Raw genomic sequence first — 14431 nt, 5'->3', positions numbered from 1 at the left:
TCCCATCCTGGCTTGCCCCAAGTCGATCTGATTGGGAGCCTTTAATTCCTCACTCTGCCTTCTTGCTCCATGGAAACCTCCAACTTGCTGCAGCAGCAGAGATGCTGAGAATAACCAGAGCGGTTTTCTTAGTCATTTCCCTCGTGGCTCCCCTCAGTTTTCCAATGTTGCTCTATAATACTATCAGACCCAATGAGTTTAGACATTTGACTAAAGAGGAAGTCAGGGATAACTAATTTCTGCCAAGATCTAAGTTCAACACCGTATTCTTTTTGAGTGGCAGACAGAGAATGGAAACAGAAAGCATTGATTGTGCTACATGAAATCACTGTCAGCACTTTTTAGTCTTGTAATCAAGTAGATTTGAGTGTGACTTTTAAAAAAAATCAGGATTATCACTGTTGCTACCACCTGGCTTTTCTTACATTTTAGATGCATGAGTGAAGGAAAAATTCTTAGAAGAGATTAAAGTAGAATTTTTTCTTTAAGATGTCACTTTAATATTTCCAGAATTCTTGGTTGGCTCTAAACTACTTCACAAGATGAACTGACAACAAATTTGAGGAAATAACTAAATGGTGAACCAGAGCCTGGAAACTTTGGGGAAAATAGCTACTATAAAGTGAGATAGAACCCAGGAAACTGCAATGTTAGCTCTCCAATTCTGAGCTGTGCCATGTTCCAATGTTTTACAACCTTGTCTTTGCTTTGGATTAAGTGCAGCTATAAGACACTGGGAATAGGCAAGGAACAGCTAATTCAGGAGGATTTTATTAGAGTGGCAGAAAGGAGTACCTGTTATGTTTAAAGCATTGTGCTGGATACTGGAGAAGAAAGGAAGCAAGTAACAGAAGGCAGAAAAAGGGAAAAAAATTGAAAAGAAAGCAGAGAGAGATGGATTTCTGATGTTCATCATTTTATTTGCTTTTGGAAATTAGCCATTTACAGAAATGCCATTCATCTATTGTTTCTTTTTTTTTTTTTTTTAGATTTTTCTTTAATGTGAACCATTTTTAAAGTCTTTATTGAATTTGTTACAATATTGCTTCTGTTTTATGTTTTGGTGTTTGGGCCCTGAGGCATGTGGGATTCTTAGCTCCCTGACCAGGGACTGAACCTGCACCCCCTGCATTGATTGGAAGGCAAAGTCAAACCACTGGACTGTCAGGGAAGTCCCTCATCTATTGTTTCTTATCCCCAATAGGTATTAAAGGTAAAAAACCTAAGGCGGCAGGATAGTAAAATCCACAACCACCAAAGAAAGTTTTTATTTTTAAATTTTTTTATATATATTTGTTTATTTTGGGCTGCGTTGTGTCTTCGTTGCTGTGTGTGGGCTTTCTCTAGCTGTAGCGAGCGGGGGCTTCTCACTGCGGTGGCTTCTCTTGTTGCGGAGCACGGGCTCTAGGTGCACGGGCTACAGTAGTTGTGGCACACGGGCTCAGTAGTTGTGGCACGGGGGCCTAGTTGCTCCACGGCATGTGGGATCTTCCCGGACCAGGGCTCGAACCCGGGTCCCCTGCATTGGCAGGCGGATTCTTAACCACTGGGCCACAGGGAAGTCCCCCCAAGAAAGTCTTTAAAAAGTCTTTTTAAAAGACTGGACATTTTGGGCTTCCCTGGTGGCGCAGTAGTTGACAGTCTGCCTGCCGATGCAGGGGACACAGGTTCGTGCCCCGGTCCGGGAAGATCCCACATGCCGGGAAGATGCCACATGCCATGGAGCCTGCATGTCCGGAGCAGGCTCCGCAACGGGAGAGGCCACAACAGTGAGAGGCCCGCGTACAATCAATCAATCAATCAATCAATAACTGGACATTTTGATTGCAAATTAAAAGAATCTTACTCTTAAAAACTAATTTAAGCAACAGAGAAATACATAATGAAGTGAATCTAGTAAACATTAGCAATTTAGTATATTCCTATAGGTGTTTTAGTATATGTAATATGGGTGGTTTTTACATGTCAATTTTAATGGGCTGTTAATACATTGTAACAGGATTAAACCATACATTCCTCTTCTGAAAGCCTTTTTTTTTCCACTTGGCATTACACTTTTCAGCCTCTTTGCATGTCAAAATTTAGAGATCTATCTGAGATAATTTAGATAAATGTTAAAAATTGACAACTACATTCAAGAACATTAAGATTCCCTATTTTCCTTATTAAATGTTTTAGCCGAGGTTGAAATAGTTTCTTCCTTAAATATTCTCTATCAAAACATTTCTGATAATGAAGAAAAGAGTGAAACTCAGGTAAGCATGTATCTTTCCCCATCAATGAATTTAATTGCTATATTGACTCATGCTAATTGCTGTATAATATTACACATAATTTGTTTCTGTTTTATTTGCCATTACAAATTATGTTGCTGTTAACGATAGCAATTTAAAGTCTTTCAGTTATCCTTGCTTTTGGTCACGGGATTACCAAGTATATAAGTATAATTAATAGAAGGAAATAAGGTGAAACAGGAAATTATAAAGTCACCTGCCAGCCTCTCATCTTTCCACATCCCTTTTGAAAATCTTGCTCTCTTCATCCTCCTCCCTAAAGGAGGTGGATGTTACTTCCAATGTCATATTTTACTTTATTATATTTTAGCTTTTAAAATTCACATTGTCTTGATTTTCAGCTTGCATCTCCATTTCAGTTTGTGACTGAAGAAAAGAGGCACACTTGGTTGAATTTGCCTGGGTCTTCTGAATTCCCGTCTGGATTCAAAGCCCAGAAGTGGGAGGAGTATAGATTTTGCTTAGTGAATTTCAAGCACCCAATTCTCAGGGTAAAGGACAAATTTCATCCTGTTCTGAATAATCCTACTATCCAGAAAACTTGGTGTCTACAGGGAAAAAAACGCCATGACTTTGAGACCCAAAGGTAAAGGCAGACGACTGTGAGATGAGGCAGGAAAGGGGGGAGGGCCTTTAGTAAATACTGCATGCCTCCCGGGGCCCAGAGAGCTTTGCCTCAAGTGGGAGATAAAGGGAATTTGTTAGATAAAGAAGCAGTTGGGGCCGACAAAAGGTTCTGGCACAGGAAGTTAGTCTGACCGAAATGTAGGCATTTGAATAGATTCCTCTGTGTGAGGTTGAAGTGAAACCAGATTGAAAAGCAGCAGCTGGTGGCGAGCTTCTCCTTAAGGGCTTCCCAGTTCCTGGGTGGTTGATGTCTACCCTGTGGTCCTGGGAGAGAGTGTCCTTGAGAATTTTAAAAGGTTAAATGCCTGAGAAATTACTTTAATGCAAAGTAGCTCTACCTCCAAGTATAAGTGCGAAGCAAGCTATTGAACAGAAAACCTCACAGATCAAGTTGAGATGCTAGAATCCTATTAAATGAATTAAACTCACATGGCACAAAGCACGGGGCAGGAGATGGGTCAGTCTAATGCACTTAGGGTCTCAAGAGGGATAGAAAGTGTAGCAATGTTCGTGTGACCCGTCTCCCGGATGCATGATGTGGTGACAATGACTGAGGATGGAGGACGAGAATTTGAGATTGAATTAAGGCCACGGTTTTGCAGAAGAAATGTAGCTGGACAGTCAGGCAGGCTTGCTCTGTCTAGGACATTGAAGGCGGCAGGTACTCCTGGCCACAAACATAGTTCTCCTTAGCTTGATGAGCAGCTGTGGAATTTATTTTCACAACTTAGGCAGAATACAAGTGGGGTTGGAATGGGTGTCACCAATGGATGGCCAGTTTAAGAGCTATGGATGTTGGGTGCCTCTAGTACATAAGGATATTTAGTGTTGGAATAAATAAGAGTATCGGGTTCCTCTTGGTCCTCCCGTTCTGTTCTTCGTTCTGTGCACATGTACATCTAAATCTCATGTCTTATTTAGCTATAGTTAATGTGCCATATAGGTTACATAAATTTCATTTGTTTTCCATAGTCAAAGTGAACATTCTCAGACAATACAGTAAATGCACTTTACACCGATTTACACCAATTAGCCACACGATTCCTGTCCTTCTGCAACTCTTCCCTAATTCTTAGTTAGCCTCCCCCAGATCCTAGATATCATTTCTTAGGTCTCTTATCCGTCCTCAGCCACTTAAACCAACAATCCATTGCCCAAACTGTAAGGCCAATTCCCACAGATTCCCTGATCAATTTCTATCTCATTAAGTCAATAAAAATGGTTCCTTTTATCTACTGAGACTCTACCCTCTATAGATAAAAAGCCCTTTATCTGCTATATCAGTCTTTGTCAGGATAAGAGAAAAATGATTTATTATTCTTAATTCCATGGATGGCTCTTTGCCTTTCCTTATGCTGTTTGCACCTTCCAAAAGAATTGTAAAAAAGTCGAGTTTCAACTTGGAGGAAAATACTTATAAAAGTATTTTACATTTATACAGACCTCTTTAATGTAGGAAAATAGTTAAAAATTTTATTTCATATGATCCTTAAGCTACCCTCTGAAGCTAACTACCTTTTATATATAAAAAAACTGAACTTCCCTGGCAGTCCAGTGGTTAAGACTCTGCACTTCCAGTGCAGGGGCACAGGTTCCATCCCTGGTCCGGGAACTAAGATCCTGCAAGCCGCGCAGCAGGGGCAAAAAAAGAAAAAAAGGAAAAAAGAAACTGACATTCTGGAAACTTAACACATACAGTGTTGTATTAGATATTATCTTAGTGGACTCCAACTAACGTTTATAGCAACTATGTGCCCAGTACTGTGATAACTACTTAAATTTCATTCTCTCATTTAGTTTTCATAAAACAAGATGAGATGTTCATTTTTTAAAGCTTTTTATGGCATGTGATTTTTTTTTTTTTTTTTTTTTTTGGCGTTATGCGGGCCTCTCACTGTTGTGGCCTCTCCCGTTGAGGAGCACAGGCTCCGGACGCGCAGGCTCAGCGGCCATGGCTCACGGGCCCAGCCGCTCCGCGGTATGTGGGATCTTCCCGGATCGGGGCACGAATCCGTATCCCCTGCATTGGCAGGCGGATTCTCAACCACTGCGCCACCAGGGAAGCCCCGGCATGTGATTTTTTAAAATATATTTTATTTACTTATTTTTGGCTGTGTTGGGTCTTTGCTGCTGCGCACGGGCTTTCTCTAGTTGCGGTGAGCGGGGGCTACTCTTCGTTGCGATGCGCGGGCATCTCATTGCAGTGGCTTCTCTTGTTGCGGAGCACGGGCTCTAGGCGCGCGGGCTCAGTAGATGTGGCTCGCGGGCTCTAGAGTGCAGGCTCAGTAGTTGTGGCGCACGGGCTTAGTTGCTCTGAGGCATGCTGGATCTTCCTGGACCAGGGCTCGAACCCATGTCCCCTGCATTGGCAGGCGAATTCTTAACCAGTGCGCCACCAGGGAAACCCAATAATATACATTTTTAACAAGTACCCTAGATAATACCCAAGCACAGTAAAATCCAGAGAATCAGAGTCTCCTGAAAAGAATTTGAATTCATTTTTACAACAAAAAAATCCTACCGGAGGAGGTTCCAGGCTGGTGAACATATGGAGGTGCTGGGAGGGTGATGCCCTCCTGGAGAGGGCATGGAAGTTCCACACCTCTCCCCTATACCTGGCCCTGTGCATCTCTTCCATCTGGCTGTCCCCGAGCTATATTCTTTGTAATAAACCAGTGATCAAGGTCACAATAAGTACATGGCTACAGTTCCTTCAGGAGGTGCACATATGCTAAACCAGGCATCCTCATTTTTAAATAAACCTGAGAAAATTTGGAAAATAGAATTAAATAAAAACTTAAAAACCACTTTTGAGAAAATCATAATTATTTTAGCCAAAAGGAGGTAAATATAAAATAAATTGGATCAGTTTAGGTATGAAAAAAATCCTACTGGATTTCTGTAGCTAATTTTGCAAACTTTTACACTAGTTTGGCCAATCTATTACAGTCATTCTTTTTTCAGTGCTCAAGTTGTATTGTCTTAGGACAATGAAAGTTCCTTCAAGTTAGTTGCCTATGTACGTTTGTTGGGAGAACATTGGTCATATAGTTCATTTTTGGAGGGATAGCTGGCTGTTCTGGCCCATTTTACACATTCCCCTGGAATTGGCCATTTCTCCAAGGAGCCTTTGTTACTTTTACTGAGGAATGATATTCAGAGACCAAATTTCTCATCACTAATGTTGCTTATGGTTACTCCCGTTCCCAAGAGAGCTGCTGCTGTTATTGGCTTTACATGCAGACAATTAAAAAGCCAGAAAAATTTCAGAGGCTTTTCAGCAGACTTTCTCTTACATATTATCCAGAATTGATATAAGCCCATGATTAAACTAACAATTTGGCCAGACAAATGAGATCAGCATAATTGTTTTATATCAAATAAGATTCACCTCCTGATAAAAAGACAATGGCCTTTACAAAGGAAACAAAAGCAAAAATAAACAAATGGGACCCAATTAAACTTAAAAGCTTTTGCACAGCTTTTTCTGATGACTGTTGATTTTCAACAAAAGGAAAAGACAACCTACTGAATGGCATAAAACATATGCAACTTATTTGACCAATAAAAGAGTTGATATCCAAAATATATAACAGCTCATACGACTCAATATCAAAAAAAAAAAAAACCCAGTTTAAAAATGGGCAGAAGACCTCAACAGACATTTTTCCAAAGAAGGCATGGGGACTTCCCTGGTGGTCCAGTGGTTAAGAATCTGCCTTCCAGTGCAGGGGACGTGGGATCTGGTTGGGGAACTAAGACCCCCCATGCCAAGGGGCAACTAAGCCTGCGCACTGCAACTGGAGAGAAGCCCACACACCACAGCTAAGACCCGAAGCAGCCAAAAATAAATAATTTTTTTTTAAAAGAAGGCATACAGATGGCCAACAGACACATTGAAAAGATGCTCAGCATAGCTAATCATCAGAGAAACGCAAATCAAAACAACAATGAGACATCATGTCGTACCTGTCAGAATGGCTACCATCAAAAAGACCACAAATAGGGACTTCCCTGGTGGCACAGTGGTTAAGAATCCGCCTGTCAATGCAGGATCCCACATGCCACAGAGCAACTAATCCCGTGTGCCACAACTACTGAGCCTGCGCTCTAGACCCTGCGAGCCACAACTACTGAAGCCTGTGTGCCTAGAGCCTGTGCTCCACAACAAGAGAAGCCACCGCAATGAGAAGCACGCGCACAACAAAGAGTAGCCCCCCGCTCGCCGCAACTAGAGAAAGCCCACGTGCAACAACGAAAACCCAACGCAGCTAAAAATAAATAAATAAAAATAAATAAATTTATTTTTTTAAAAAAGACCACAAATAACAAATGTTGGTGAGGACGTGGAGAAAAGGGAACCCTCCTACACTGTTGATGGGAATGTAAATTGGTGCAGCTGCTATGGAAAACAGTATGGAGGTTCCTAAAAAAACTAAAAATAGAACTGCCATAAGATCCATCAATTCCACAGCTGGTATATATCTGAAGAAAATGAAAACACTAATTCACAAAGATATATGCAACCCAATGTTCACAGCAGCATTATTTACAATAGCCAGGATACGGAAACAAACTAAGGATCCATCAACAGATGAATGGATAAAGAAGATGTGTGATTTATATATATATGTGTGTGTGTGTGTGTGTATATATATATATATATATATATATATATATATATATAGGAATACTACTCAGCCATAAAAAAAGATAAAATTTTGCCATTTGGGACAACATATACAACAATACATACTCGGAGGGTATCATGTTTAGTGAAATAAGTCAGACAGAGAAAGACAAATACTGTATATTATCCTTTATATGTGGAATCTAAAAAATAAAACAAACAAATGAATATAGCAAAACAGACTCACAGATATAGAGAACAAAGTAGTGGTTACCACTGGGGAGAGGGAAGTGGGGAGGAGGAAGATAGGGATAGGGGATTAAGAAGTACAAACTACTATTTATTGATATAAAATAAATAAGGGGACTTCCCTGGTGGTCCAGTGGTTAGGGGTCCACCCTTCCACTGTGGGGGGCATGGGTTGGATCCTTGGCCTGGGAGCTAAGATCCCACAAACCGTACAGCACGGCCAGGAAAAAAAAAATAAAGCTACAAGGATATATTGCACAGCACATGGGATATAGCCAATATTTTCTAATAACTATAAATGGAGTATAATATTTAAAAATTGTGAATCACTTTGTTGTACACTTGAAACTTATATAATATTGTAAATCAACTATACCTTAATTAAAAAAAAGTCAGTGGCATTTAGGAGAAGTTAAACCAATTGGGTATGAGTGGAAAACCAACAGTTTCTGCTACATAGTAATGAGTGTAGAGCTGCTGCAGATACACAGTTGTAAAGTTAATTTTACAAGGTAGAGAGCCCATGAATACTACCAAATATCTAAGCAAACTGCATATTTGACTGAGTTCACTTTAATATTAAGTTTAAAAAGCAAGCAAAAAAATCATATGAATAATTTATTCTATTTGGATTTAAAAATACATGCCACAATATACCAAAAAATATTCTGGTAGGTTACAAGTATATATCCAGAGTTTGCATTTCAGATGAGTGGATAAATGATGAATTATTTAGGACATAGAAACAATAATTGCTTTTTAGCTTGGGTGGTGGAAAATTGATAGAGTCCTGCTTCATTGTTTGGGTCACCTATATTTTAGATTTGGTGCACCACCCCAAGAAACAGTAGTAGGGATATTTTTTTAAGTTAATAATAAAAACACTATATTAAAGAATTTCAATTAATTTACTAATAAAGGAATTTCTTATGACTCGATTTTTAAAACTTTCATAATTCAGACATCCCTGTTTTGAAATTTGAAAAGAAAAATCCATGTTTATTGCACAATGTTAAAAAAAAAAGAAATTCTGAAGGATGTATAGTTTTTTTTTTTAATGCAATTTCTTCCATTATGTCTGTCTATTACCCCTCTCCAGCTCTCATGCACAAGTAACTTTAGAATTTGGTGTATATTGTAACTACAGATCTCTTTACATAAATGTGTGTGTGTGTTAGTAATTTCATATAGTCTATCTCAATTGCTGAGACACTGATTATATTTAGATTATGAAACCAGTTCACAAAGGAAAAAAACTTGGAATGTAATATCAGCTATTATGTATTGTGTAAAAATGTTTCACTTTATCAACTGGCTTATCCCAGGGGACAGCAAGTATTTGATATCAAGACCAAAATAAATTTAAAATGCATTAAGGTTTGCTGTGATGATTAAATTAGGTAATCATCTGATATGTTTTTTTTCTAGCTCATAGAATATATGCAACAAATGTCAGTTTTGTGCATGGAAATATAAAATATGAATACCCTTGAGCATTTCTAGGAATTTATGTAAGGCATTATCCAGACAACCACACAAAGATACTCACTGCAGCATTGCTGGTCATGGATTAGAAAAAAAATATGTTTAAGTTTAAATGTCCACCAATAGGACTTTGCTTAAACATGTCCTGATATATCCAAATACTGCAGTGTTTATGCAGCCACAAAAGAAAAAAAAAAAAAAGGATGAGGCAGATTAAATGCATGGGGAAAAAAAATCCATTGCTTATTAAGGTAAAAAGGCAAATTATTTTACAAGTTAAGGTGATTCTATTTATGTAATATACAGACATAAATAAAATGTGGTAAAGATAGATATATACCAAAAAGCAGTGTTTATCTTTAGGAAGGAAAATTTTGAGGGAATTGTCACTTTCTGTTACTGGAATCTTTTTAGAGCATCTATTATCACGTAAAAATAATAAATATTTCTATTTGGGAAGAATAAGAGTAGCATCTATGGAAATAAATAATTACCAGTCAATAAAAGTAACCTTTTTGAAATATGAAAATAGACCATGTATTTGTCTTATTACCTTTAGGGAAGGCTAGAATCCTGGAACTCTGGGTTCTGAACCACAGATTAGACAAGTCTGCTTTGGGCAAAGCCACCAAAGGTGGCATGAAGCTCACTTGGAGGGTCACACCTCCTCCCAGTGCTCTGGGCTCACCAATTTCCTGTTTTAGAACCTTGGGAGGTTTCCTTCTCCTCACCATATCTTCCAGGACAAGGGAATGGTTGCCTAGGCATGTTCAATTGCGTGTAGTTCAGATGCAAATCCACGTACAATGGTAATTAGATGTACATAGATATGCCTGATAAACTGGCGGTTGGGGGAGGTTGTGGAGTTTCCTAAAGGGAACCAACTGGAGGCCCTGAGAGGAAAAAAAAAAAAAAAAAAAAGAAAAAGCCTAGCAGAGTAAATGACACTTGTTTGACAAGTGACTCATAGTGGTTTTGACCCCAAGTAGTGAAGGAAACATGCACACGTTTTGGGTAGAGTGTGATTAGGTATTGTGATGAAGGTACAAATGGCTGAGGACAAGCAGAAAAGAGATCTGTTGTTATGGGCTTTTAACTGAAAGCATTACCCATCTCATTCATATTGATCCCGTGCATCAGCAGGAAGACTGGGCGGGGTGGGGGCGGGATCAAAAAAGAAGTATGAGAAAAAATACAAACCCCAATATTCTATTCCAAAACGTACAGGGAGAACATGACCAAACCCACGTAATGATTAATGCCATAAATTCACTCATGTGTTGAATGAATATTTATTAAACATTGCTATTTGTTATAGACCCTGTTCTCTTTTTTTAATTAATTTTTTAAATTGAGGTACAACTGACATATAACCTATTAGTTTCAGGTGTACAACAGAACGATTGGATATTTGTATGATCGGGGAGGGGGAAATTTCCCCCTCTACCCTTTGGGTTCTTGTGGCCGGACTAATAATAAAATTGACACAAGAAATATTAACAGGAGAAAAAGAAACATTTTAATTCGTGTGCCTGGAGGTTTCATAGAAATAGGACCTAACAAGTGGCCAAAGCAGCCAGCTTTCCTACTTTTTAGACAATGAAACAATAAATTTGTGAGGAATTAATATGATAAAGAAACTTAAGTTTGGGGTGCTGAGTTAGTGAGGAATCTAAATGGAGTTTAGACTTGAGGAAGCAAAGCAAAGAAGTAACAGGCTTCTTGGCCTGAATTCCCTATCTCTGACAATAAGGGTGGGGAGCGAACCTTTCAAAGGAGAGATTTATTTCCCGCTTTCGGGGAGAAAGAGCGGAGGGTCAGAGCGTCCCTCTCGCATTGGTCATGTCTTAAGCAACTTTAATTCAAAATAATGAACATGCCATTGGGGAATATTTTGGGATGGCCTGCCCTGAGCCCCAACAGTATATATTGCAAAAGGATCACCAAAATGAGTCTAGTTACCATCCATCCCCATATGTAGGTACAAATTTTTTTCTTGTAATGAGAACTTTTAAGGTCTACTCTCTTAGACCAATGTTCTAAGCGCCAGACATACAGCAGTGAAACAACCAGAAAAAACACCTAAAAAAATATTAGAACCAGGAAACTGTAGCAATTCTAAGCATTCACTATGTGTTTGCGACTGTATTTTATACCATCTCCAAGAAGATTACAAGTTCAAATAATTTGACTCATTTTCATTCAACATCACACATCATATCCAGAATGTTTTTATAGTGAGAAAATATTATCACTTTTGGTAAGACATTGTTACGTGAAGGAAGGTTATAAATTGTATAAAGCAGTTATTGATTATAGCATCCATTCCAAGATGGCCTAAACAACTTGGTACAAGTTAACCATAGTTTATAAAAGGAAATTACCACGTGCAAAAACCACTCAAATATTTGTCAAGAATAAAGGCTGCGGCTTCTCTGATGGCGCAGTGGTTGAGAGTCTGCCTGCCAATGCAGGGGACACGGGTTCATGCCCTGGTCCGGGAAGAACCCACATGCCGCGGAGCGGCTAGGCCTGTGAGCCATGGCTGCTGAGCCTGCCCATCCGGAGCCTGTGCTCCGCAACGGGAGAGGCCACAACAGTGAGAGTCCTGCATACTGCAAAATTAAAAAAAAAAATCATTTTATTGTCCTATCTTTTTTTTTTTGACTGCACAGTGCAGCTTGCAGGATCTTAGCTCCCTGACCAGGGACTGAAACTGGGCCCTGGGCAGTGAAACTGTGGAGTCCTAATCACTGGACCACCAGGGAATTCCCTATCACTCTCTTTCAATACTACTTTTCTTGAAGTATATTTTATCTGATATCCTCCCATTCTATTTTGAACCTATGCCAATCCAATTTTCAACGACATCACTCCACCAAAACTGTTCCTGCCGAGATCACTAACAATCTCCATATTTCTAAATCCAATGGCAATTCTCAGTCCTTATCTTACTAGGCTGTAAGGAAGAACTCAGCCTTTCCATAATAAAACTAACTCTAAGTCACGTATTAAAATAAAAATTCAATTAACAGGAAAGATGCTTACTGTCTAACTCCCTTGGACAAACATCATATAATACCTTTATAGTTTTTCAATATTATACTCTTCTTTGTTCTTCTAAAGTGTTATTCCGGGACTTCCCTGGTGGTCCAGTGGTTAGGACTCTGAGCTCTCACTGCCAAGGGCCCAGCTTCAATCCCTGGTCAAGGAACTAGGACTCCATAAGCCTCATGGAGTGACCAAAAATAAATAAAGTTTTGTTCCTTTTGTTTTCAAATGTATATTTGACCCCTTTTATAATATGTGTTATCAGTACCTCTTTCACATGTATGTTATCAGTAGACCTTTCCAATAACCTTTTTGGAGTTTACTAATTTATGATAAGGTCTACCTTTTCCTTACTTGCTAAACATTAAATGTCTCATCTTCCACACTGATGAAGCCCCTCTTTTTCTACCTACTATTGCCTAATGATAGGTGTGCATCACCTTGGAGTGGGTCTTTGGTGTATTCATGTATATAAAGAAGAGCCTATAATTTTCATTTAAAAGCTGGGGTGCTGGTACCTAGGTCCTATCTGTTAAGCATTTTACTTACTTCCTATACTACAGTTCTCATAAATGACAGTGTTTTACTTCTACTAGAAAATTGGCACATTCTTGGACGAATCTAGAGCAACACAGCTCCTGAGACCAGTGGAGGTGGGCTTCCAGGATCTGACCTAGTGTGTATACGGTATAATCCCTTGGTGCCCTACTTCCTTCAGGTGCCAAGGAAACTCCATTTTTCTGAGCTGTTTTCAGAAAGATACTGCTGTTTTCGGGTAAGGATCATAAACTGACCGGGTCTGTCTCTTTACCCATCTATCTGCATGTAGCTTCTTTGTTACTGCTTCTTACTTGGACACCAGAAGACTTCAGTCTACCATTTTTGGACCTAGAATACATCTACTTTGTATCAGTATGGCTTATCCCAAGGGTCAGGATGGGAGCCCACTCCTACTTAGTTCATTGTAAACGATTACGTTTTTCTTTCTGCAAATTTGGAATTGGTATACCAGAAAAAAATGTGGTGTTTTTCTTTTTTTCTTGGTTTATTCTGGCAAATCTTCCAACATTAATGTAAAGCTCTAATTAAATTTTAACCACCCTCAGGGCTCTGATGAGTTAGAATGGAAACTATGACACTAAGCAAGGATGTAGTGATTTAGAAACAAAATGTGCTTTGAGTCATTATATGCTTCTAATTATCATGAGTATCCTGTAAACTGCAAGTTAATGAATTGTGGAGCGCAACCCAAAGGAAATCCTCCTTGAGCCCAGGAAGATTCCAGCAGTTCACCTTTTAACACCTAGAGGGCACATTGTAGTCTTATTTTCAAGGACTCAGTTCTATTCCAAGTTCTTTTTCAGAATGAGCACAGGCTGCAGTAGGCTATTTTCTTGTCTGTCTTCTCTAACAGAAAATGGCCTCAAATGATTGGTAAACTCCTGCAGAGCAGGGCATTGTATGCCACTGTTTACCTAGGATTATGCTTAGTGCTGGATAGAAAAACATGCATAGACATCTGTGATAAGGAAAAGAATGAAAAGAAATAGAAATGAAGAGAAAAAGAAAGACAAAGGCAAGAAAGCAGTCTAATAAGTGGCAGGGGGTCTCAGCAAGAATGAACCTCCCAGTCAGAACTAGACACATCTTACCTACAAAGATAAGAGGTGAATGTTTGGGTCCAGGGAGTCAGGATCCTTCTGGGAGTGCAGGCAAATTTTTGAGTTTGTGCATGTATGTTTTTCTCAGTAGAGTCAAAAACTTTTATCAGATTCTCAAAAAGTTCGACTAATATAGAATATAAGCTGTATTCAGAATCAGTGGTTACCAACCCCTGACCCTTCCCCTCCCCATCGCACCTCTATGACTGCAGTGAGGATTTCACGGGTGTATACATCATGGATGTATAAATTACTGAATTGTACACTTTATGCACAGTTTGTGGTATGTCAATTAAACCTCAATACAGCTGGGGTTTTTTTTTCACTAATTTATTTATTAATTTATTTTGGCTGCCTTGAGTCTTTGTTGCTGTGCGTGGGCTTTCTCTAGTTGCAGCGAGTGGGGACTACTCTGTTGTGGTGCACAGGCTTCT

The sequence above is a fragment of the Mesoplodon bidens genome (assembly GCF_964165515.1).
Source record: "Mesoplodon bidens genome assembly, chromosome: 11".
Taxonomy (NCBI): domain Eukaryota; kingdom Metazoa; phylum Chordata; class Mammalia; order Artiodactyla; family Ziphiidae; genus Mesoplodon; species Mesoplodon bidens.
The sequence above is the reverse complement of the archived record's forward strand: the minus strand, read 5'-3'. Positions refer to the sequence as shown.